The sequence below is a fragment of the Dermacentor andersoni genome, chromosome 3 (assembly GCF_023375885.2).
Source record: "Dermacentor andersoni chromosome 3, qqDerAnde1_hic_scaffold, whole genome shotgun sequence".
NCBI lineage: Eukaryota > Metazoa > Arthropoda > Arachnida > Ixodida > Ixodidae > Dermacentor > Dermacentor andersoni.
Window position 1 is genome coordinate 127,217,960 of NC_092816.1, and position 23,312 is coordinate 127,241,271.

At 45.7% G+C, this 23,312-nt stretch overlaps 1 protein-coding gene, 1 long non-coding RNA gene and 1 pseudogene across 2 annotated transcripts in view; all 3 read right to left on the reverse strand.

Annotated features, from left to right (window-relative positions):
- LOC126538461 (uncharacterized) overlaps positions 1–21,030 on the reverse strand; it is a 146,377-nt gene extending 125,347 nt beyond the window's left edge. The window contains exon 1 of the transcript XR_011893444.1: positions 20,705–21,030. The gene's annotated coding sequence lies outside the window, so the exon portion shown is untranslated. The remainder of the gene's footprint in view (positions 1–20,704) is intronic.
- Positions 1–23,312, reverse strand: part of LOC140216761 (uncharacterized) — a 275,100-nt gene that overhangs the window by 199,714 nt on the left and 52,074 nt on the right. The window lies entirely within an intron of this gene.
- Positions 3,146–3,295, reverse strand: LOC126540532 (U2 spliceosomal RNA; annotated as a pseudogene).

A 23,312-nucleotide genomic window follows, 5' to 3' on the forward strand; every position in this document is an offset into this window, starting at 1 on the left:
TATGTGTAAGTCCAGCCGGCGCAATAACTTTTATAAGTGAAGCATTTGGTGGACGAGCCTCAGAAAAATCCACTACAGCCGAGTGTGGAATATTGGAGAAGTTTGAGTCATTCACTAATGACATTATGGTTGACAGGGTGTTTTTCATTGATGACTTGTGCAGTGCTTGCGCTATTGCCGTTATTCAGCCACGTTTTGCTAAGGGCTGCCAGTTTGACCGCAATGATGCACTTAAGACAGCTGACATTACTAGGGTACAGGTTCACGTAGAACAAGCAATACAATGAACCGAGATATTTCAGTTCTTTAACTGAACTCTGTCCTGCGAAATGCAGCATTATGTCAATGAGCTGTTCAAGGTTGCATGCAGGCTAACTAACTTGTATGCACCAATATTGCCCGATGACAAACTTTAGTAAGCGCACCTGCAAAGATGAGAAAATTCAATGTTGAGCAAACACATATTGCTATGCTTAGCACAACACAAACTGGCGAGAGCTAATATTACTTCAACAGAACAATCTCTTTTGCTCTACATTCCACTTAATTTTAGTGACATGATCAGCTGTTCGATGGTAAATACTGCCTTTAGTACAGTCGAACCCATGTATAACGATACTCGTTTTAACAATATATCGGTTATAACAAATAGACGGTCGTGCTCCGTCAACGTTTGTATGTTTTTTATGGTGAAATAACTTGCTTACTACGATAATTAGAGGCCGCATTATCGGTTATAACAATGAAGTCTGACTGCTGGGTGTCCAAACTGAAAGGTAGCGAAATGCGAAAACCTTGAAATTAAAAAAAAAAAAAGAAATGAGAAATTCGAGTTGCTGCACGATAGCTCCCTGCTCCAACAGCCGCCCGGGGCTCATTTTCCAGCCTTCTCTGCACGCCTGTCTCCTGTCGCCCTTCCGTCCATCTGAACACGAATGGGCTGCGCCCATAGCTCTACGCCGTGCTGCCCTCTAAACACTAATGGACCGTGCAAACTGCGCTGCCCGCATGTTGCTCCCTGGCTCCTCATTCAATGCAGTTCTGCAAACACCTTAATCGCTCGCATTTGTTTTTGCTGGTTACGTCGAAATCGTTCCTGGCCACGTGGTTTCTCAGCCTCACTTCACTCGCCGCCGAAACAAAAGACGGCTGATCTGCCCGCTGATCACCGGCAATGCACGATGTTGCTGGTGAAAAAGCACACGGCTAAAGATTTGGAAATGAAGTGCTTCTAACCAATGAGGCAATCGCTGCGAACGTGCTTGCATCGGACAGCAACAGTGCTGGCCACGACGGCAGCGATGTCGCGGTAGGGCAGGCTGCCTTATCATTGTTCTCGTGGGAGGTCCTGTAGATGATTCAGTCCCTCATGGGCTTGTTCTTACAAGGGACCTTCCGCTTCACTACATGGAGCATCTGGATGCCTTTGGAGAAGGATGTCAGCAAGCTTTGCATAAAGCAAGCAAGGCTGATAGACATGCGGTTCTCTCGTGTAAGCCAGTGGGAAGTATGTGGCGACATGCTTGTGGCAATCTCGCCTCAGCATTTTTTCTGGATTTCTCAAGTCGAGATGCTGCCGCATCAACCTTCCCGCATATTTCAAAAGGTGCCTTTTGGGGCCACCAAAGCCATGCCTCCGCCGAGCTCATATGTCACTTGCCGCCCATGAACCCTTTTGCAGTTGTTATAGCAGCGCCATTCTTGAACGCAGACAGCCGTGGCTTGTCAACAACATGCCATCGGAGCGCGCAGGAAGCAGAGTTAAACAGTTAAACGAGTCAACACAATCAGAAGTCAGATGGAGGGAGGTGGTGGGAAGCAGAGCTGACCTCCACGCCATTATAGTTTTCTCGGACCAGCTACGCCATCCTCCACTTTGATTTTTTTATGCAACCTGGTTACAATTATCGGTTATAACAATGGAATTTTCATGGCATATTAATATTGTTATAAGTTGGTTCAACTGCATATGTTGTTGTGGTCAATGAATGGACAGCATGGTTTTGGTTATTTTGTTTACACCGTGTGATGCGTGTGGTGCGCGACATGGTGCAGTGGTCGGGACGGACAGAAGCAGACGACAAGGAGTGCGTGCGCCAAGACGAATTCCGTGCTGGAAGGAGAAAACGACAACGCCGAAAAGCGTCCAGCACGTGAATGCGCGGCGCAAGAAAAGGAACTAAAAGAAGAAAAGCCAACACAATTAAGAGAATCCACGGAGCGTCAACCAACCAGTGAGAAAATCACAAATCTGCCAGAGCGGGAGAAAAAGCGAGGTGCGCTGGCAGATGTAGGTGAGATGCCGGGAGAGTTCCAGGAAGCGACGCCAGGAGAAGGTCGGCCACCGGACCGGGAGTTGAAGACGGGCCATCAGGTTCCGGACCAGAGCCACCAGGACTTCACCTGACCGGGGCCTCCTACTAACCCGTTCCTGTGCGTCGCCAGTCTACCCGAGCATGCCGCCAGCTGCTCAAGGCTGGCAAGCTTCTGCGCCCGTGGGCAGGACGAGAGCAGTTGGGCTACGGGCCCGAGTTCTACGCCCAGCTGCCCAGCCAGAACGCCGCCCCCGTCTGTCGTGCCGTCCGCTGCCTGAGGCCAGCGTTCGAGCTTCTGTGCCCGTGGGCAGGACGAGAGCAGTTGGGTTATGGGCCCGAGTTCTACGCCCAGCTGCCCGGCCAGAACGCCCCCGCCATCTACTCGTGCCACCTAGCCGCCTGCCTCTATCTTCAAGCCCGAGCAAGGGCGTTCCAGTTGCCCGGTCAACCATCCTATACCCCGACCTTTGGTGAGACCGGCGCAACTCCTTTCATCAACTTGTCGCCGCATCTCCGCGTCGAGACTGTTATGCGTCCCTGCCGTCGTGGCAAGCCCGGACACGCGCACTAGTTAACGTCATACTAGCCCCAAGTGTGTTTCTTACTGCCGTGATGTCTGTTTAAGTGTTTATTTTATGCTTTCTATTTCCTGTATTTATTTTAAGCCTCTTTCTAGTTTCATTAAATGTTTGTGTGTGTTTTCGAAACCAACGGCTTTGTCCCCAATTGGGCATCACACACCGAAGTTGTATATGGCTAGGTTCTGGAAAAAATTTTGTGCGTCTATCAAGCTGTGTAGATCAAGAATTTCTCCCCAGTGGGCCAATCCCAAAGATAGTTGCAATATGGCAAAGGTGAAGCAAGCTTTATGTACTTCACCAACTTGCAAAAATAAGTTTAATATCTTGGGTTCAAATACAACCCGTACCAGATATTAAGCTGATAAGAACAGATACTACACTTTGACCAGTGTCGGCCATGTCAACATTCACATTGCTCTCTCTTTGCAAAACTCATTTTATGGAGAAATTTTGGTGAAACGATGGAAAGTGATTAATCTTCATGTTGAAAAGGTTTGGAGTGAGGTGTTACACTGCAGTGACTGTGCTGACCACGCATCACCGTAGTGTATCTATCTGACATTGGGCAAGAATGTGGACAGTGTGCAAGTGCAATCGACTACATTATATCACAGTGACCACAACGCAATGCTCACCATGGTGACAAAGTAAAAGGAATAAAAGATGAGAACAACAAAGAAGTTATGTGTATGTGTCTTTATTCAATCAATATAGTTATTACACATTACAGCTTCGCTGGTCATCCTTCACAGAACGGAAGGGCACTGAATTTTTTCATCTTTGTGCACGTTGCAATTTGTGGACTCGGTAGAGGTGTGAACTTGTGGCCATTGCACGAACCATAAAGATGTGAAGAAGGCGAGCCAAGAGGAGGTGACACAAACAGAAGCGTGTCAGAGGAAAGAAAGAGAAGGAACAGCGAGACTGCACGGCAAACACGTGGGAGCTCGAGCTGCGAAGCCTATGGTATCTGTGTTAGCAATATGGTATCAGTGCTTACATTACTGCAACAGCCACTGAAAACTTCTACAAGACACTCTTGACGCTTTTGCAATTGATCCTTAATTACAATTTCAAATTCATCTACAATAGTATCTCGTTGATATGATTCTGCATAATACGTTTTTCGGCCTCATACATTTTTCTTTTTCCTAGCTAACATCCCTGGCAAATAATGCATTTTCATGCATTTAGTACGATCACATTTTTGCCCAAAATTGGTTAATACGATCACAAAAGTGGATCTTGACCGATATTTCTAGAAATCCTACATTTATTCTTCGGTATACTAGCTCAAACCACATTCCAACAAGCCACGATCTGTACGTTGCAGAGCCAATGACGCCACGGCAGCGTCGGTTCTGCGGCAAGAATATCGCTGTAAGGCACAGTCGCTGCTTCAAATGGTGATGCACCAGGCGATGCAACGCGCCATGCTCTCGGCAGGCAGCGACTTCCCGACTTTTCGCGATGCTCCATGCCATCCGTGCTTCCTGCGCTGTTTCTCTGTTCTCTTGGTGCCTTGCTGCTGTGTTCGGTGGTGCTGCAGTGGTTTTTGTGCTTTTCCTTTTTTTTCCTCTGGCTGCGTTGTTGCTGTGCACGACGGTGCTGCCAGGTTTGTAACAATGTCGAGGAAACGTAAGGCACTCAGTTTAAAAGAAAAACTAGAAATTGTATGCAAGTTCGAAGAGAACCCGAAGAGGAAGCACAGGCAAGCTGGGTTTACCAGTGTCAACGCTCAACACTATTGTCGGTCAATGTGAGGAACTTCAAAAATAGCTGCAAGTTTTCGACCCCAGTGTGAAATGAACGTGAGGTGCGAAACATGCGCAAATGGAAGAAATCCTGCTTACATGGTTAAAGAAAGTCAGAGTGGCAGGAGTGAACATCGACGAGTCAGTCCTACTTGAGAAAGCTAACAACATAGCACTCTCCTTGGGCATTGAACGCTTTCGAGTGTCCGGCGGCTGGCTTCAGCAATTTAAGGCACGACATGGATAGTCGTACAAAACAGTGTTCCGCAAAGCAAAAAATACTGATGCAGGCATCGTCTCAGAATGGTTGCCTACTACATTACCTATGCTGATATCACAGTACTGACCGTAGGACGTCTTCAATGCGGACGAGGCAGGTGTTTTCATCAACATGCAGCCAGAGAAAAATCTCAGCATGAAGGGCGAGACATGCCGAGGCGGCAAAAAAAAAGCAAGGAAAGAGTCACAGTTTTATTTTGCTGCAATGCAGATGGAAGCGAGAAGCTCAAACTGACCGTTCCCTGCAAGTGCTGGAAACCAGGCTGTCTTGCACATGCCAAACATTTCCTGGTCGTGTACAAGGCGAACAAGAAGGCCTGGTTGAACGGCACCTTCTTTTCCGAGTTTCTCACTGCACTCGATTCCAAAATGCGCGTTAAAAAAAGAAAAATTCTTCTATTTATTGACAACTGTGCAGCATATCCAATTGGCATTAACTGGCTGTATAACGTGAAATCTGTTTTTCTGCCACAAACACCACCAGCCAACTGCAGCGCCAGGACACAAGGATCATTAGAAATGTGAAGTTTCACTCTCATAGCTTGCTGGTCCGTCGGCTCTTGGCCAAGATAGCACAAGAGGACACAGACTTGAGGATCTATCTTCTTGACACCAAACATTTTTTGGTGATGACTTGGGATCAGGTAAAAGCGGAGAATATCACTAAGTGTTTCAAGAAATGTGGCTTTTTGGGTGCTCATGAACAACTGGGCAACCAAGAAGATGAGGCTGCGCTTGAAATGCCAGAATGGGACCAGTTAAACTTGGACATTTCGTTACGAGACTTTGTGTGAGCAGATGACGACCCGGCAACCAGCAAACTGCGCGCTGCGCAAGATATCATTGCAGAGTCCTGTGGTGTGGCAGCAGTTGCGGATGATGGTGGTGACGACAACACATTAGAAGCCGGAGGGAGCCATGGCGACCGGTGTTCAACGGCAAGCGACGCACTCGAACATTTGGACACACTTCGTAGCTTTGTCGCGAATGCAGTGTTGAGTGAGCAAACTGCAGCTTCCTTTTTTTACTTTTCAGAAGAATTTACTCCTAGACGTGAATAACTGCCAACGAGATTCCACTGTATAAGCATTTTCTTCAGGTAAACAGAACTGCAATGGGAACAAAAATGAGGCCTAACTATGTAAACCTTTTCATGGCATCACTTAACTTTTTACATGCTAATCTTTTAAAATTGGAACAGATGAAACCTGCTTTTTTTTCCTTTCATAATATACCACATTTTTTAATCTCTGTTTCCGCATGCTCACTGATGCTTGTGGAAAACATTGCAATTTTAATTTTATCATTAGGCAATTTAGAAGGTTTGGATAAACGTTTGCAAACCGGCATATCTTGGGTTCCATCACTGCCACATGTTTGTTGCATTATTTTACTGGAAATAGGAATGCCGCAATGAACAATACAGAACTAAAATATCAGCAGATAATTGACGGTTACTCAATGGAAAAATTTAAAAAAAGAGAAAACTAAAGACACTAACTTTTGGCTTCGAGAGAATTATGCGAACATTCCTTTTTCGGAACAACGGCATTCCACAGTCACAAAAATAGTGTAGACCGACTCTCGCACCTTCACTTAGATGAGCTTTTTTTTTTTTTTCCTTGTTGGCGGCACCCATATTGTGGCACTTGGCAGGAACTTAAATGGCATCTTTCCTTGGCATTATTTTGGCATTACCTAGCATGTGGAAGAAGAAGAAGTAAACTGCAGCACATAGCCACGTCAATCCTTGTCAGTGAGAGCAGAGAAAGACTTCGCAGCTGATCAGGGGTGGAAGCAGTCAAGAAAGTTTTGTAGAAGCTCTGGAAGCAGCAAATTTGGCACATTGGAGGATGAATTGACCATTTTGGAGCAGCAAATACATGTTTTGGAGCAGCTTGGTAAACGTCAATACGGGTGAAATACAAGCATATGAAGGTGTTCCTCATTTGACTATGCAGAGAACTATTAGATTATGGCAAATTAGTTCTGCAGAAGCCTGCAAGGCAAGTAAAATTCATGACAAGGAAAAATTATCACCCACCCGACTGCAGCATGAAGCTACAAAGGAGACCCGTACAGGTTTCTCAGAAACCACCATTGAATTACACATCTGATGTGCCAACTAACTGTGGCCAAGAAAAAAAATAAATGTGGGCTTTCCGTGAACAGTGGCCACTCTGTGCTGGTAGGCTTATGTTATTGCCAGTCAAGTTTTCTTTTTTTTTTTTTCATTGTGAATAAGCAACTTATACTTAATTGTAGTGAACTAACATTTATAACGTTACTTATTCAAAAAGGTGCCAATGCAAAGTTTGTGGAATACATCGAGAAATGACCGATAACAGCGTATATAGCGACCTAGGTCAAGTGTGGTCCTTTCTTTTTCTGACAAAAAAAAAAGAAGTACAAACCCACAAAATTTCCTTTAAAAATCTACGTGACAATGTGTCCCCACACAAGTAATGTAAGTGGTCTCAGACGTTAACACCGTCACCAGTGCACTATGTATGTTACAAACATGCAAACCTGGGGCACAGTCTTGTGATGGTTCACAAAGCAAACCGTTACCAAGATCGCGCTACTTTGCATATGGTAGGGACTCTATATGTACGCCATAAACTGCTGACATGTCAAGAAAAAATCATGACCACTCATTCGCAGTACCCCTATTCGACATAGTGTGCAGAAGTGTTGTCAGGGTCAGAGCGGTTTATTTTTACTTTCTATTTATTTCACGGGCTTTCTTTCTTGTTAAAAAAAGTCTTCACAAATCCTAGGTTGTTTTGAAAGCTGTTATTGGTCATTTGTAACTGTTGTACAAAAGTTTTGCACTGGCAACACATTGGATAGGTAAACATTAAAATTGAGCTAATTAAACATATTTGTGCACAGTGAGAAATATTCAGAGTGGCCACCATGAACAACGCCCATCAAGGTACAGCGAACGTCGTTCGAATAGTGCCCTCCGGTAATTTGTAATTCTTGGCGACCTGCAGTTGAGATAGCAGAATACCACAGACTAAACAAGAAGTGACACACTGGTCATGGCACACTTGCCAATATATATCACATTGCTTGCCGACAAAAAGCTGCAAGCTACCATATTTACCCGAATGTAACGCGAGTTTTTTTTACCAAAGATAGAAGTGAAAAGTCACCCCCGCGTTACATTCGAATACTAGGTATAAAAATGCTAAGAAAGGCACCAAACACTCATTATTAAGCTTGCTTAATGTGCCGCAATTACGTCCGTGTCGACTGACCTGCTCCTTCAAAGTTGCGCGCTCCAAATTCAGCGGTCAATCAATACACGAACCACGGCCAGGGCGAGTCGCGAATGCAGTGCAAACGCGAAAAAGGCAGAGCAAATGACACCAACGAGAGCGCGCCAGCGACTAGTCACCTTGGAGGGACCAAACGCGCGCGTGAGTGTCGAACGATTGGTGCGCGAAATGGACGACCCTTTTTCTCACCACTAGATGATTCTACAACGAGCACCCCTTGGCGCACGAAATGAATGCGCCTTTTTCTCACCACTAGGTGATTCTAGTGATGTAGCGATCCGTTTGGGCCACTGGCGGTGTGTCCCGGGCACTTGTTTTTACGATAGTATCACGTGACCTACGCCACCAACTCCTCAGGCAGTGCATAGCCGCATTGTCTGTTCAGCGCTTCGACACTTTGGTCTGTTCCTACCTGCTTAATGTGCCTAAATCCAAAATGGCGTGCTCTAGCACTCAGTATACCGCTGGCTTCAAGCATACCGCTATTCTACTTGCCAAAAAAGTCGGTAACTCAGCAGCCGCAAGAAGCCTGGACATCAACAAATCGACGATAAGGGGGTGGAGGAAGCATCGCCAGGAGTTGTTCAATTGGAACAGTCATACAAAAGGTTTCCGTGGGCCCAAGAAAGGCCCCTTCCCACATTTGGCGTGTCGTCTTGCAGACTTCGTTGGTGAACAATGCTCCCGGCTTCTTGGTGTGAGCACTGAAATGCTTCAGTGCAAAGCACGTGAACTTGCACGAGACGCGGGTTTGGCGCCAAACCAATTCAAGGCATCGCGCAGCTGGATACAGAATTTCATGTGAAGGGCCAGTTTTTCCCTTCGACGCACTACCTTGATTTGTCAGAAACTACCACCCGAGGACTAAGAGTCGAAACTTCTCACGTTTCAGCAGTATGTCATTGATCCCCGCCGCTCTACCAACATGCCACTTGGACACATCGGGAATGCGGACCAAACCCCCGTGTACCTTGATATCCCAACGGTTAGACAGTGCACAAGTCTGGTGAACACGAAGTTCAGATTAGAAGCACTGGAAACAAAAAGAATCGGATAACAGTTATGCTTGCATGTTTGGTTGATGGTCGCAAGCTCCCTCCCTTCATAATTTTTCGCCCGAAGACTATTTCGAAAGAAACATTTCCGAACAACGTTGTAGTATGCTGCCACGAAAAAGGCTGGATGGACTCGGAACTCATCATAAATTGGTTTTCCAGCATTTGGGACCAAAGGCCAGGTGCACTGCTGCATACAGAATCAATATTGGTGCTGGATTCTTTTCGAGCTCACCTCACACCCGGCATGAAAGAAAAGCTGTAGCGTGACCGAACGCGTTTGGTTGTCATACCGGGTGGAATGACGTCCATACTTCAGCCCTTGGATGTTTGCTTGAACAAGCCGCTCAAGGATAGCTTGCGGAAGCTGTATTGGGACTGGATTAAATGTGGATCTACCTCAATACCTGCAGGGAGACTGAAACGCCTGAGTGCATCTACTGTTGCCCAGTGGGTTTCGGCTGCTTGGTACGGGCTGTCTCATGAAACAGTCTACCGCGCATTTAAGAAATGTTCTACTTCAAGTGCCCTCGACAGAAGTGAGGATGATCTGCTCTGGGAAACAACTAGTGACAAAGAGGAGTCCTGCTGTTATGACGACAGCAACGGCGACATCAGTGGTGAGGATGAAGATTAGGCATAGTTTGCACGTACTTCAATAAAGCTGCTCTCGACTTTTCCTATAGTTTGTTTCCTGCGTTACATTCGTGTTCTATAGTTTGTTTCTCGCGTTACATTCGCGTTTTTGCATCTTTGATCTTGCACGTTCGCAAAGTCGACCCTCGCGTTACAGCCGTGTTCTTTTTTTTCCCCGGTTTCACCCTCGCAAAGTCGACCCTCACGTTACAATTGGGGTCGTGTTACATTCGGGTAAATACGGTATTTCCGGAAAAAAAATAATAAAGGGATAAAAATGTTCACTGGCTTTCCGGTCTGCTTCGTCGAGCAATATTTTGAGTAGGCTCAATTATTCGGGCTTATTAACAGCGATGCCACAGGTGCCAAGAGCCAGTGTAAAACAGAAACCGATATTTCATGCGCTGAATGTATTTATTTTTTTGTACTCGATGTGCACAAGACACATTGTGATCAACGCGATATCAGAGGCTTGTGTTTTTGCTGAACCTTTAATTAGAACCACCATTTGGCCGTTGATTAAATACAAAAATTTACATCCTTTGCTCGCCTTCTGTTGTGGCAAAATACTGATTTTGTGTGGTGTGGCCCTACAGAAAATAGTGTAACCTGGGTGCAAATTTAAGCGTTGATTGGAGTGGTCATTGGATATTTGTAACCAAGAAGTTTCATGAAAGCAAGCAGGTAGTTTGTTGGTGTGTTTGTGATGTGTGGTGCGCGACATGGTGCGGTGATCGGGAAGGTCAGGAGCAGACGACACTGAGTGCACGCGCGCCGAGGTGGAAGAAGGAAAACAACGACGCCGAAAAGCGTCCGGCACGAGAACGCGAGGCGCAGGGAAGACAACAAAAAGAAAAGCAACCAATTAGAAAAGACCACGGGGCGTCAGGCAGCCAATCCGAGAATGCCAAATCGGCCAGACCAGAAGAAAAAGCGCGGTGCGCTGGCAGAGAGGGGACACGCAAGGGGGACACGCAAGAGGACACGCAGGGGAGACGTCAGGAGAGTCCCAGGAAGCGACGGCAGGAGGAGGTCAACCACCGGAGCGGGCGTTGAAGACGGGCCGTCGGGCCCGTCTACCCGAGCGTGCCGTCAGCTCCTCAAAGCCGGTGAGCTTCTGCGCCAGTGGGCAGGACGAGAACAGTCGGGTTACAGGCCCGAGTTCTACGTCAGCTGCCCGGCCAGAACGCCGCCCCGTCTGTCGTGCCGTCTGCTGCTTGAGGCTGGCGTTCGAGCTTCCGCGCCGTGGGCGAGACAGGAGCAGTCATGCTACGGGCCCGAGCTCTACATCCAGCTGCCCGGCCAGAACGCCGACGCCGTCCACTCCTGCCATTAAGCCGCCCACTTTACCTCGCCTAGCCAGAGCGGGCGCACTCCGGTCGCCCGGTCAGTCAGCTTACACCGCGACCTATGATGAGACCGACGCCACTCCTTTCGCCAGCTTGTCGCCGCATCGAGACTGTGACGCGTCCCCGCCCTCGTGGCAAGCCCGGACTCGCGCACTCGTTAACCTCATGCAAGCCCTATGTGTGTTCTTTGCCGCAATGTCTTCTTGAGTGTTTATTTTAGGCATGCTTTCTGTTTCCTTCTATTTACTTCCTCTTTTTAGTTTGATTAAAAGTCTTTGTGTGTGTGTTCAAACCAACGGCTTTGTCCTCAATTGGGTTCTCGGAGGCTCCGCCTAAGAGAACCAACCGAACCATTGAGTACACGAACCTTTGCCCCCATATTAAGGTCGTCACAGTGTTGTACCATTATCCCGGTAACCGGACATGGTTGCCCATGCAAAATAGATCTAGAAGTCACACACACAGCGCTTGCCCATTAATTGACTCAGATGTACCAGTAGGGTGCAAAATCAAGTGCTAAAATGTATAACGAAACTGATGAGCTACCCGCTGAGCAGACTGGGCGACCTTATTCATTCAGCACAGCTTTTCTTCCTGACTGCCCCCATGAAGTGAGCGCCAGTTCAAATCTTTAGCTAGTCTACATATATGCAAATGCGGAGCACTTTTCTTAAACATTTGCAGTACATTCTATAGCACAAAAGGTTTTCATTTTCTTGTGGTCTAGTACAATTACGCCACCAAACACAACCACACTCCAAAGGCACCGACACTGAACTGGATTGCTTAGGATTGGATTGGACTGCAGGGCTAAGCGCTAACAAACGAATACCTATAGCTGTATGGTTGCCCCTGAACAAGCACATCCTGCTATATTTGCAAACTTCATTCGAAATTCGTGTTTCAGCACAGGTTGGCACAGCTTGATGGTTTGGCGCAGAACTTTCATCCCATCCCTGGGTTGATTTTATTTTGTAGTAACATACTTCTTCCCAACACAATAATTCTCATTTTAAGTCATAGTGACTGGTGCCCTATTACGGCCACCACTTATGCAAAATGTTCATTCGTGGTAAACCTATTCAATATTGCTATAAGATTCAGATGATGTGCTCTCCAAATAGGTATCCCTATGCGATGGAGATACGAGGGTCATTCAGAAAATAAAGACCATTTAGTTATACAAAATGAAACACACAATATTTATTGAAAAAAAAAAATTGTGCTACATACATACTTTCTCTTTTCAGGGTCAACTGGCTTCCGTAATAGCTGTGCCTATAATGCTGTGAGTGGAGGTTGCAAGAAGTTGCCCTTTTGCAGTTGGTGTAAAGGTCAAAATGAATTGTGTGGTTGAAAATCCCGCAGACTGTGACGTAAAGAGGTCTATTGGATTTCTAAGCTCTCAAAAGGTGAAACCGGCAGAAATTTACCAACAACTGAAAGCAGTCAATGGTGATAATGTATAGAACAAAAGAAATGTGAGAAAATGGTGTCAAATGGTCAACAATAGTCGAACAAATGCGCACGATGAAACTTAAGCTGGACGCCCATCACTCATCACAGAAGACCTGAAGACTACAGCAAACAGAATCTTGCAAGACAGGTGCGTAACTCTTGACGAATTGCACATTGTGCTTCCAGACATTTTAAATTCCTTGCTTGGTGAAATTATGTAGCAACATCTCGGCTGCAACAAAATTTATGCACCATGGTTTCAACGGCAACTGAAGGAAAAGGGTGACAAGACACCTCTCCGGCTCAGGTTTGCTACCAATATGGTATCCGTCCTGCCTGTCCCTGAACAACACAAAGTCTAATTTGACAACTTTTTCACCATGAACAATCTCTTGACGAAACTGGCTGACCAGGCAATACAAGTGATAGCGACTGTACAAGATGAGAACCGGTGGCTGCCCAATGAAGAGCACGAAAGATATCGAAAAAGAGGAAGGAGGAGCTTATGGTTACAAATGTGGCAGGGCAGTCTACGCATGCAGATGGAACAATGCGGTAGTCACAGTTTCTTTGGACCACCTCAGCCATAATCCTGTTCGTACTGCAGAACATTTCTCATGACTCTCCAACAAAAAGGTAGACATTCCTAAACCTTATCTGATCAAAAAATACAACGAAGGCATGGAGGGTGCAGACGTTATGGACCGCCTCCTCGGCAGCTGTCGCCCAAGGCTTAAAACAAAAAGTGGTGGTGGAACCTTTTCAGCAATGGTCTAAACATTGCTGTAGTTGATGGATGGCTCCTTCAAAATGAACTTCACAAGGGAACAAATGCTGTCATGATGCACATAGCTTTTCGGTGGCACGTCACCATGTCTTTGCTGCACCTCAGGCAGAAACTCCCTGTGCAACCAAGACCTCGGTCCAAGAAGCATGGACAGGAAAACTGATGGCCACTACATATCAGTGATGCAGGGAAGGTGCACAGAGTGCAACAAAAATACGACCAACCAGTGTCAATAGTGCAAAAAGCGGCTGCAGAAGAAATTCTTTGCAGCTTACCCCGGCTTGTGAAGCACTCACAACTATACAGCCAGCACAATGAAAGAACGAATTTTGGAAAGCGTTGTTATCCCTCTTAATACTTTTAAAAGGCCCTGTAAGTAGCTGACTAGTCTTCAGTTATGAATGAGCAATTCCCGCTTTATAGTCAATAAATGTTTCAGAAACATTTGCATCTTGTATATGAGGAATGCGAATGTTAAAAAATGAAACATGCAAAAAAACATGCTTAGTCGTCATAAATGTGGCTATATTTTTTATTATACTTAACAGAAGACCTGTGCAAATTATCAACATCAATTTCGGTTTTCTGATTACCACTCCATAGTGCAACATTTAAAACACTAATCCTTTTCGTGTGTCCCAGTCGTTGAAGCGCCTAATTTACAAAAGGCTCTTGGACGACGACCTCTCCATCCGGCAACATAACGAAACAAATCTCCTAAAATTCATAGCAGATTTCACTTCTGTTCATTCAACCATCTCATTCAGACACAGTTATTCCAAAGCAAGTATAAGTTTTCTGTATTTCAGAGTACAAGATAAGGTAAATTCCATCTCCACAACACTGTAGTATAAGAAGCCTACCGATTGCCAATACCCGCACTTCAAGAGTAGTCATCCTCACCAGTGCAACATGAGCCATACCATACTCACATGCTCATAGATATCGTGTATTTGATTGGATTTTGGTGAAATTGAGTGCCCCAACAAAAAGCTTAAGGAGGCCTTAAAGACCACCTCGAGACCGTTGTGGATGATGCCATTTGAAAAGCATGAACCCTAAACGGGAAAAAAATTTAGGCCGACTCGACTTCACGGCCCAAAGAAAATCAAACAAGCTTTATTCTGACCTATTCATCTGGTTTGCCTAATGTTAACAACATATTGTCTAAACATTTTATGTAGCTCAAAAGAGCAGCCATCTGTCCATATTTGCACAACCACCACGAGTGGTGTTTTGTTATTTGCTGTATGGATGTATGGTGACAGCTTGACATATTGTTACGGGGATGTTGGGAGTATATCTTCCATCTGTTTCTGTGCAATTATGCCAAATGTAGGTAGAGTGCATTATTTTCAACCGTATCAGAATATTCAAAGCGTCAAGAAATGTGGAAGGGCAGTATCCTGCAGCAACAACCACATCTAAATGCTGAATCTGTCAAGTGGGATCAAAACAAACGAACAGCTATCAGGCACTACCTGCATCACATGAAATCATGACACTGCAATTTTGAGCTGCATGACGTTGGCTCTGCGATGACCCCAATGTGTGACCTCCACTTAATTTCCATGGAATAAGTGGCTTTGTGGAAAACTAACCCTAAGGCTTATATTTAATTCAGGGTCAGCCAGGTACCTACTTAAAGTGCAAAAAGAAGAAAGGGCGCTGACTGTGGCGCTTTTTTAACCATATTAGGGCATTCTCATTTTCAGATGGCATTGACAGTCCTGTGACCTGTAGGGTGGTTCAATTTGCTTAGAAATTCAGCAATAATCTTAAATAAACAATAAACGAGATATGAAACCGAAATGGGTAGCTGCTTCGTGTGACGTCACAATGACTTGATGACGCCAGATAATACACTACCATAATGTGAACACGCAGAACGCATGCTAAACACGCAGTACACGTGGCGCTAACGCCAAAGAAGCGAAGCTAGTGATGTCGCCTGACAACATAGGGAGCTTTTACAGATTTTCCGAATTAGTGGTGATTTCAGCGACAGTGGCGGCATAGTCTCTGATGTCATAAACACGGGGTGGCCAGTAGGAAGTCATGAGCCAGGAACGCAGCCAATCCTTAAAATTAATTTTCAGGAAAAATAAAGGACTTGCAGTCATGTTGTTTGGCACAGATAATCAGACTATCAGACTGTAAAAGAGAACATATATTCAAAATTTTATGAAAGTAAGCGGACATCGAAAAATCGCCGGAGTTGCCCTTTAAGAAACATGCGCTTATAATTACACTTATTAGAAGGTAAGCAGAAAAACTAACTTAAATCCTGGGACATAACTTTGTAAAACAACAATTTTTCGAGGCACGCTGTAGTGGAGGACTCCATGTTAATTTCGACCCCCTAGGTATAGCTAAATCTAAGAATGAAAGCGTTTTTGCACCTCGCCCTAGTCGAAATGCGGCCTTCAGCCGGATTCAAACCCACAGCCTGCCTCAAGCTCAGAAGCCCTCCAAAGCCACTGGGCTTGCGGTGTATCTGACAACAGGCAGTAATGCAGTAGAACAATACGCTAGAAAGGCAAAAGATCTAGTAATTATTGCTGAGCAATGTCAAAATTTTGTTGAAGTAGTACCACTGCTGTCCTCTCATGACAAATGCAAAACTCATTAGCCCAAGTTTGACTTAAACACCGCAATGAACAATGTTTAATGCATGCATTAAAGCCAGTTGGCTTTCGATACTTAGTGCAACAACTGTTAGCCTGTAAAAAGAGACATGAAACAACGAGTAATACCCCTGTCCCACGGGCATCCGTGAGCTCCGTTAACATGAAACTCCCTAATCGAGACTGACAGCAATGGAGTTGCGGCCGTGCTACACAGCACAGTGTGAGCCTTCAACGGGCGCCGCATGGGATAGAAATGGCGCTGCTCCGCTTACTTTCGCGCGAAACTGCTTACAGATAGTCGCGATTAAAGGTAGTTTTTTTTTATTTTATTTTTGCACAATGTGTCATCTAACAAAATCACAGCAAGAGAGTTTGCTGTACATTACCACAAGACTTGTTTTCCCAGCATGGCGAAGTTGAAAGCGATGCTGGCCACACTGCATTCTTGCTTTCGTGTGTGGTAGCGTGGGTCACATTCGACCGGTGCGCTTCGAGTTGTGATTCTGTATTGTGTAATCGTGCGTGTGCTCGCAGTGAACTCAACCGCTTACAGATGAGTGATGATGCAGATAAACAAAACAAATGGCGAGACATTTCCCCATGCGGCACGGCAAAGCATTGGTGTAGAGGGTACAGGCGCTAAGTCCTAAAAACAAATTAAAACTCCCATTACGTGGCATAAAAGCCAAGCATCAAGTGACCCAGGTAAATGTAGGAGCATTTAGCCTGCTTGCGACAGAAAGGGAAAAGTGGAAGCGCAAAGAAAGAGACTTGAAAAAGCCGATAGAACGGCTTCGACATACAGTTGATAGCTACAAAGAGGAACTTGAGAAAATGAAAAATGACTGCCATTTTGGTGAACTAGAGTACATTCGCGAACAGGTACAAGCATATTTCAGCGGTGTTCTTATGGGACCAAATTGTTAACTTCCGAAGCAAGAACCCAGTATGGACTGAAGATGTTGTGCGACACTGCGTCATACTGTGCTACCTGTCTACAAAGGCCTATGAGCATCCAAGGAGGGAGCTGCTGCTCAATCTACCAAGCAGAAGCACTCTTCAGAACTACATAGGAAGCTGTTCTGGGGAGACGGGCATCAACAGCTTAGTGCAAGCCAGATTTAAAAGCCCAAGTAGAAAAGCTTGATGCACCTCTGTCTAGAACTTGTTCATTGATAGTTGATGAGATGCAGATAAAGCCCAAACTTCAGTACAACAAGCAAAAAGACTGCTTTGTTGGCCAAGTTGACATGGGCAGAGTGAACGAATCTGGCAATGACATTGTGCTGGCAAACTCCATGCTTTGCTTTGTCATCAATGGGCTGTGCACAGCTTACAGAATCCCAGTTTCGTATTTTTTTACAAAAGGTCTCAATGGGTCCCAGTTGTTGAAGTTGGTTATGTAATGTCAAAAGTTGAAGAAACTGGGTTCAAAATAGCAAGCATAGTGACAGACAATCATAAAGTCAATGTAAGTACTATGAAAGAGCTCTGCGGTGAATTTTTGACTTATAGAATCCAACATCCATGCGATCCCGAGAGGCTCATTTTTCTAAATTTTGATTACTGTCACATAATCAAGAATCTTCGATCCCAATTTCTTTCACGAGACCTTGGCAAGGCTGGTGAGGTATCTTCTACATACCTCAAAAAGCTATACGAAATGCCTAAAACCTGGCTTGTCAAGCCAGTGCGGCATCTAAGCAGGAAACACGTGTACCCGAATAATGTCGAAAAGATGAACGTCCGGAGGGAGGTGTTATCCTCGGATGTTACATCTTCACTGGAAGTTCTACAGGAGCAAGCCGTTCACAGCTGCCACCCTTCTTCTACTTTTGCAGGACCGACGATAGTGTTCATGAGAAACATGTATCGGTCGTTTCTATTGCATGACACCAGTAACACAGTGCAACATGTCCTGCAACACTTTCCTGATGTCAGGCATTTTGATGACCCAAATGATGATCACCTTGAGTGGCTTGAAGTTATATTTCCTATGTACATAGAGGAACTGAAGAAGGATGCGACATCTCGTGGATTCTTGACAGCAGAGACCTATGAAGCACTCCTGCTCACAACCTACTCCACTGTGTATTGTATTCGTTAACTGCTCTTGACAGAAAAGTTTCATTTTGTATAAACAAGAAAGTTCCGTAGTGATCCTATCGAATCACTTTTTGGGACACTGAGGCGATCAGTAGGCTGTAATGACCAGCTGGATGTCCGAGCTGCTATCACTGGACTAGAAAAAGTTCTGAAGACAGGCATTGCAGCTACATCACAAGACAGCAATGTTGTCCGCACTGAAGAAACTGGACCAAGCAAAGCAGTTTTGCCTGCAAGTACACAAGCATGTGAGGGCTCAGCTGAACTTCCTGCAGTAGCTGCCAATGTGATGAAGTGCCTAAAGCTGCCGAGTATACCAAGTTTTCGAACACTGCAGCTGTCTGCAATTGTCTATGCAGCTGGCTATATTGCCCGTGTTGTTAGGGAGCATATCGATTGTGAAAGCTGCTGTGCAGTGACATCGAAGCCATTGACCAAGCAACCACTGCAGCCGCTGACTTGGCACCAGGACCGAGGATGCCCTTCCAATAAACTGCTTCATGTCTTGAAGACCCTGTGGCGCTTTGTTCAAACGGCTCTTGAAGAGAAACCACCGCTTCAGAAGCCCCTGAAGACTCTTCTAGAAGCGGCTGTTCCAGCTGTTTCAGAGTCGCGCCTCCTCCACTGCTCCAATGTTCAACGCCCCCAGGATCTTGCTGAATTGGGGTGCACAAAGTTCATAAAGCCGCTCCTTGGGAACTACGCCTCTACAGCCACAGATAAAAGTGATGTATGCAAAACATTTTTTCAGAAGCCCCTTTCAAGAAAGTATGTTAAGCTATAGAAAGTGGCCCCACTTATGTTTTTTTTTTTTTTTAAGCAATGCTGTGAATAAACTTTCTTCGTGTTGTTAGGAGTGAAAGAAGCCTTGGTTTTTTTGTCTGATGAGGACACCAAGACCCTGCGAATCATTGGTGTAGCCAAGGTTTCAGCCAAGGGCTCAAACCCCCCAAATTTTTTAATTTCGCATGTGTAAATATACATTCGCACATACAAAAACATGCACATACATGTACAAAGGGTGGTTGAACCTCACCCGAAAAACATTTTTGGCTACGCCCCTGCCGTGAGTTCACGGAGATATTCCATCGCGCGCTTCCGTTCATTGTGCACATTGTTTTCAGTTCCTGGTGAAGCGATTGGTGCTCATGCATAGCAAATTTACACGCCACGAGTGCGTCGCACCGAGGTTTGCAGTCCCTTCAGCTCAATGTACGCAATGGGCGCAGTAAGCAGATTGCAGAAGTTCAACTATGTGTGTGCTTTCAGTTCTCGGGAATCGCATAAGTTCCACCCATCGCGAGCGCTCGGGTAAAAAACGGCGTCCTTTAAACATGCATTATTAGCACTCTGCTGGCGTGTACACTTTAGACGCTGCCCAATTGAGCCAAGCTGCGCAGCAAACATTTGTACCCTATATATTATAGCCGCATGCGAGCAGCGCGCATTCGTCCACCGTTCACACACAGTCTACGTTAGTGGCGCCGCCACAAAGGTAAGCGGCGGTGTTTCGCAACTCGACCGACCGCACGTCCCCTTTGTTCTCTCCACAGCCTAGCAGGCACTGAAAAATATAGAGGAAGCACCGCTTTGAGGTAAAGATGAAGGAGTTAAATGAGTTTGCGGGTACCCGTGTGACAGGGGTATAATAGCAGAGTAGAGCCTTCAGCTTATTGGTGTATCCTTTAGGAACAAAAATCTGCACACACACAGAAAATGAGGAACTGGACAATGCTAAACTGCGAAAGCCAGAATGCATGTTAAGGGTCACAACGAACCTGAACTGGCTTCCACGCAATAATATTCCTTTACTGAGGGATTTATTCCTTTACTGAGGATTTGGTAGAATTTGCGAGAGCTCGTTCCTCTGACAAGCTTCCTGAGTAGATGTGAAAGGCCGGCGAATGATACACCGGTAGCTGCAGCTGGGCACACTGTTTCTTATGCTCCCACCATACTACTGCAAGCTGAACGTTACTGAGCTGGCATGTGTACACAAAGAGGTATGTTGCAGCACAAAACAAAGTTTAGAAACTGGAAATTAGAAAACTTGGGCCACGTTATGAACCCGGACACACTGGATCTGTCATTGATGATGTCTTCGACAGGCACGGACCTGTCATGGTGTCACTGAATAGTTTAAGCTCAAAAATGAGATGATAGGTTGCTTTTCTTGTCTTTACTAACTGTTAAATCTGCCACAATGCGCTGCTGGCTGTTAGTATTCCTCACCGACGCCGCGCCTGGCTGCGCGTTCTCACCGATGCTAGTAGCCGCACTGGTACGCTAGCCGTGTTCGCGTTCCAGTGTGGCCGTTCCAGTGTCCGTTGCTGGATGTTGTTACATACCTGTGCATACGGCCACGCCGCGGCTTCGACGCAGGCGCGCGTCGCCGTCGGCTTTCAGCGACCGTATGCACGAGAAATGCTGTGGAACTCCCTTAAACAACTTCGCTGTAAAACCATACCTGTGCAAAGAGCTGTGATGTTGCTCCTGATGCATCGTCAAGTGTCATCGACCAGGTTGCTCCGGATTTTTGCTGTTCCCGCTGTACGGTACTTGATCCGACGGCATGCACAGTAGATGCCATGGCACACTATCACACCTTTTGTTCGCACCGTCTTCTATATATCTGATTTACTTTCACAAACAACATACGAATACGCACGCGAACGATTGACGACAAGTTCGACTTCGTCAGGCCTAATGCACGGCCACATACGAACCGAGCCAAAGACGGGTGCATTCGTCCATGCGCGATGCGTCCATGCGTACCATGCTTTTCGAAGTTCAAGAAGAGTATACTAACGCGGTTGAGTGGTGCGAGCGGCTGTGGCGGCACATGCTTTGGAGTGAGGCGCGCGACGACGAAAAATACTGTGGCGGCGCTGCGATCGAAGTGGAGCGGGCCACATCAAGGTCGCTCCGTTGGAAATTGCTGGCGATTCTGCTCGGCGGGGTCCTTCGTATTGCTTTGCACGCTGCTGTTTAGGATCAGACCACTCAAATGGTGTTTATAATTAGATATGACATGTATTTATCACTTAAGAATAGATGCCTTTCCTTCTCTTTTTTATTTCATTTTATTTATTTTTATAGCCGCTCGGTGACTGCGCGTATATTGCGGCTGCAGTGTCGGCTTTCATTCTGCTTTGTTATTGTACGGTTCCCTTTGGAGAACAAACATTTTTCTTGTCCTTCAAGTAGCATGTATCTCTTGTGTGTATTTTTGCACATATTTTCTTTTTCATCATTAGGTCTTGCGAAATGCAGATGGAAAAAACTTATGTAAACTTCCTGCGCTTCAAACAAACGAAACATGTCGGCCCCATCCGGCGCCCTGCACCAAGATTGACGGGAAGTATGCTTATCGAAAAAGGAAAAAAAAACTGCAGTGCAGCATTCCATTCATATCTCCGTCTTCCTCGCGTAATAGAACGCGGAGTAATTGGCGCGGGTTCGTTTATTGCGGTCGGCCCTCGGGCGCCGAAAACAGTCTTAAATAGCTATATATGCTAATCTTTGGCCCGTAAGCCGCGTGAGATTTTTTTTATGCAGTTCACGCTTAACAACAACAACAAAACAAAACTCAGTGCCCTTCCACACTGTGAAGAAGGATGACCAGCGAAGTTGTCTATGTTATGTAGTTTATGTAGTATGTAGTTCCCCGCTAAATGGCGAACTGTACCTCTGCCGCGGGTCGGCCCGGCATTGCACTATTTGCGGGATTTTTTTTTCTACACGTGAACACGATAGTGGGAAAAGTAGCCCTTAAAAGCTTCACTGTTAAAAAATAAAGAAAGAAAGAGAGGCGCGGTAGCTTATTAATTAGTGGCTGCATAGTGGATATGGCGTTGCACTGCTAAACTCTAGCTCACGGTTTCAAACCAGGCCGCGGAATTTGATGGGAACGAAATGGAAAAGCATTCGTGTACTTCTGTTTAGGTGAACGTCAAGGAACCTCAGGTGGTGAGAACTGAACAGGGGGCCTCATATTCATATCGCCAGACGTAAAACGCTAGAATATGTTTAATTAAAAAAAGACAAGAAATAAAGAATTAAGGTAGCTGCGTCCTTTGGCTGTTTTTCTAGGGGTGTAAGCGAAAGAAATTATTCTCGAGGCTGATTTCTGAGAAAAATACGTTGCGCTTATCTAATATTTCGTTCCTAAATGTAATGCCGTTCCCGCCGAGGTGAAAATATTGTTACTGGTTTTCAAGTGGTACTAATGGTTTTCGAGTGGTGTGAACTGGTCTGATGTGGTCCCAGTTGAAAAGCTAGTGGTCTGTTGCTGGTTTCAACTGGTCCCAGTAGAAGGCTATTGGTCTTGAACAGGAACTGTGCTGGTTTTCAAGTGGTGTGAACTGGTCTGATGTGTCCCAGTTGAAAAGCTAGTGGTCTGTTGCTGGTTTCAACTGGTCCCAGTAGAAGGCTATTGGTCTTCAACAGGAACTGTGCTAGTTTTCAAGTGGTACTACTGGTTTTCAAGTGGTGTGAACTGGTCTGATGTGGTCCTAGTTGAAAAGCTTGTGGTCTGTTGCTGGTTTCAACTGGTCCCAGTAGAAGGCTATTGGTCTTCAACTGGAACTGTGCAGGTTTTCAAGTGGGATGAACTGGTCTGATGATTGTACATCCGCTCAACTAAGCAGCTTCTGCAATATAAACGGCTGCTTTCAGTTACCCGGCGCACTATCATAAGGACAATAACGAAGCATTAAAAGAAACGGCATGCCTCACATACACTTAAGAGATATTTGTAGATCTGCTGTGTTCGTTCAAGATGAATGTGGTGCCACATTGGGCACCCAGTTTTAATGGGTTGCAGTCTTGCAGACCATGGTGAGACTGAAAAATTTTTTCTTTGCCTGAGTCAAGTTTGCAGATTTACAGACTGCCCCAAAACGGGGCGTTTATATTGAATGACAGCTAGGAACTTGCTCAGCAAAACCGATCAGCACACGTGCGTTAATCTCTCAGGAACTAGTGCGCCTCTGCGCGATAGCCACGATTCTCTAGCAGCGCAATAATTCGGAATAAGAGTCCTGCACTTGCATCGGCCCCTCACATTCGAAATT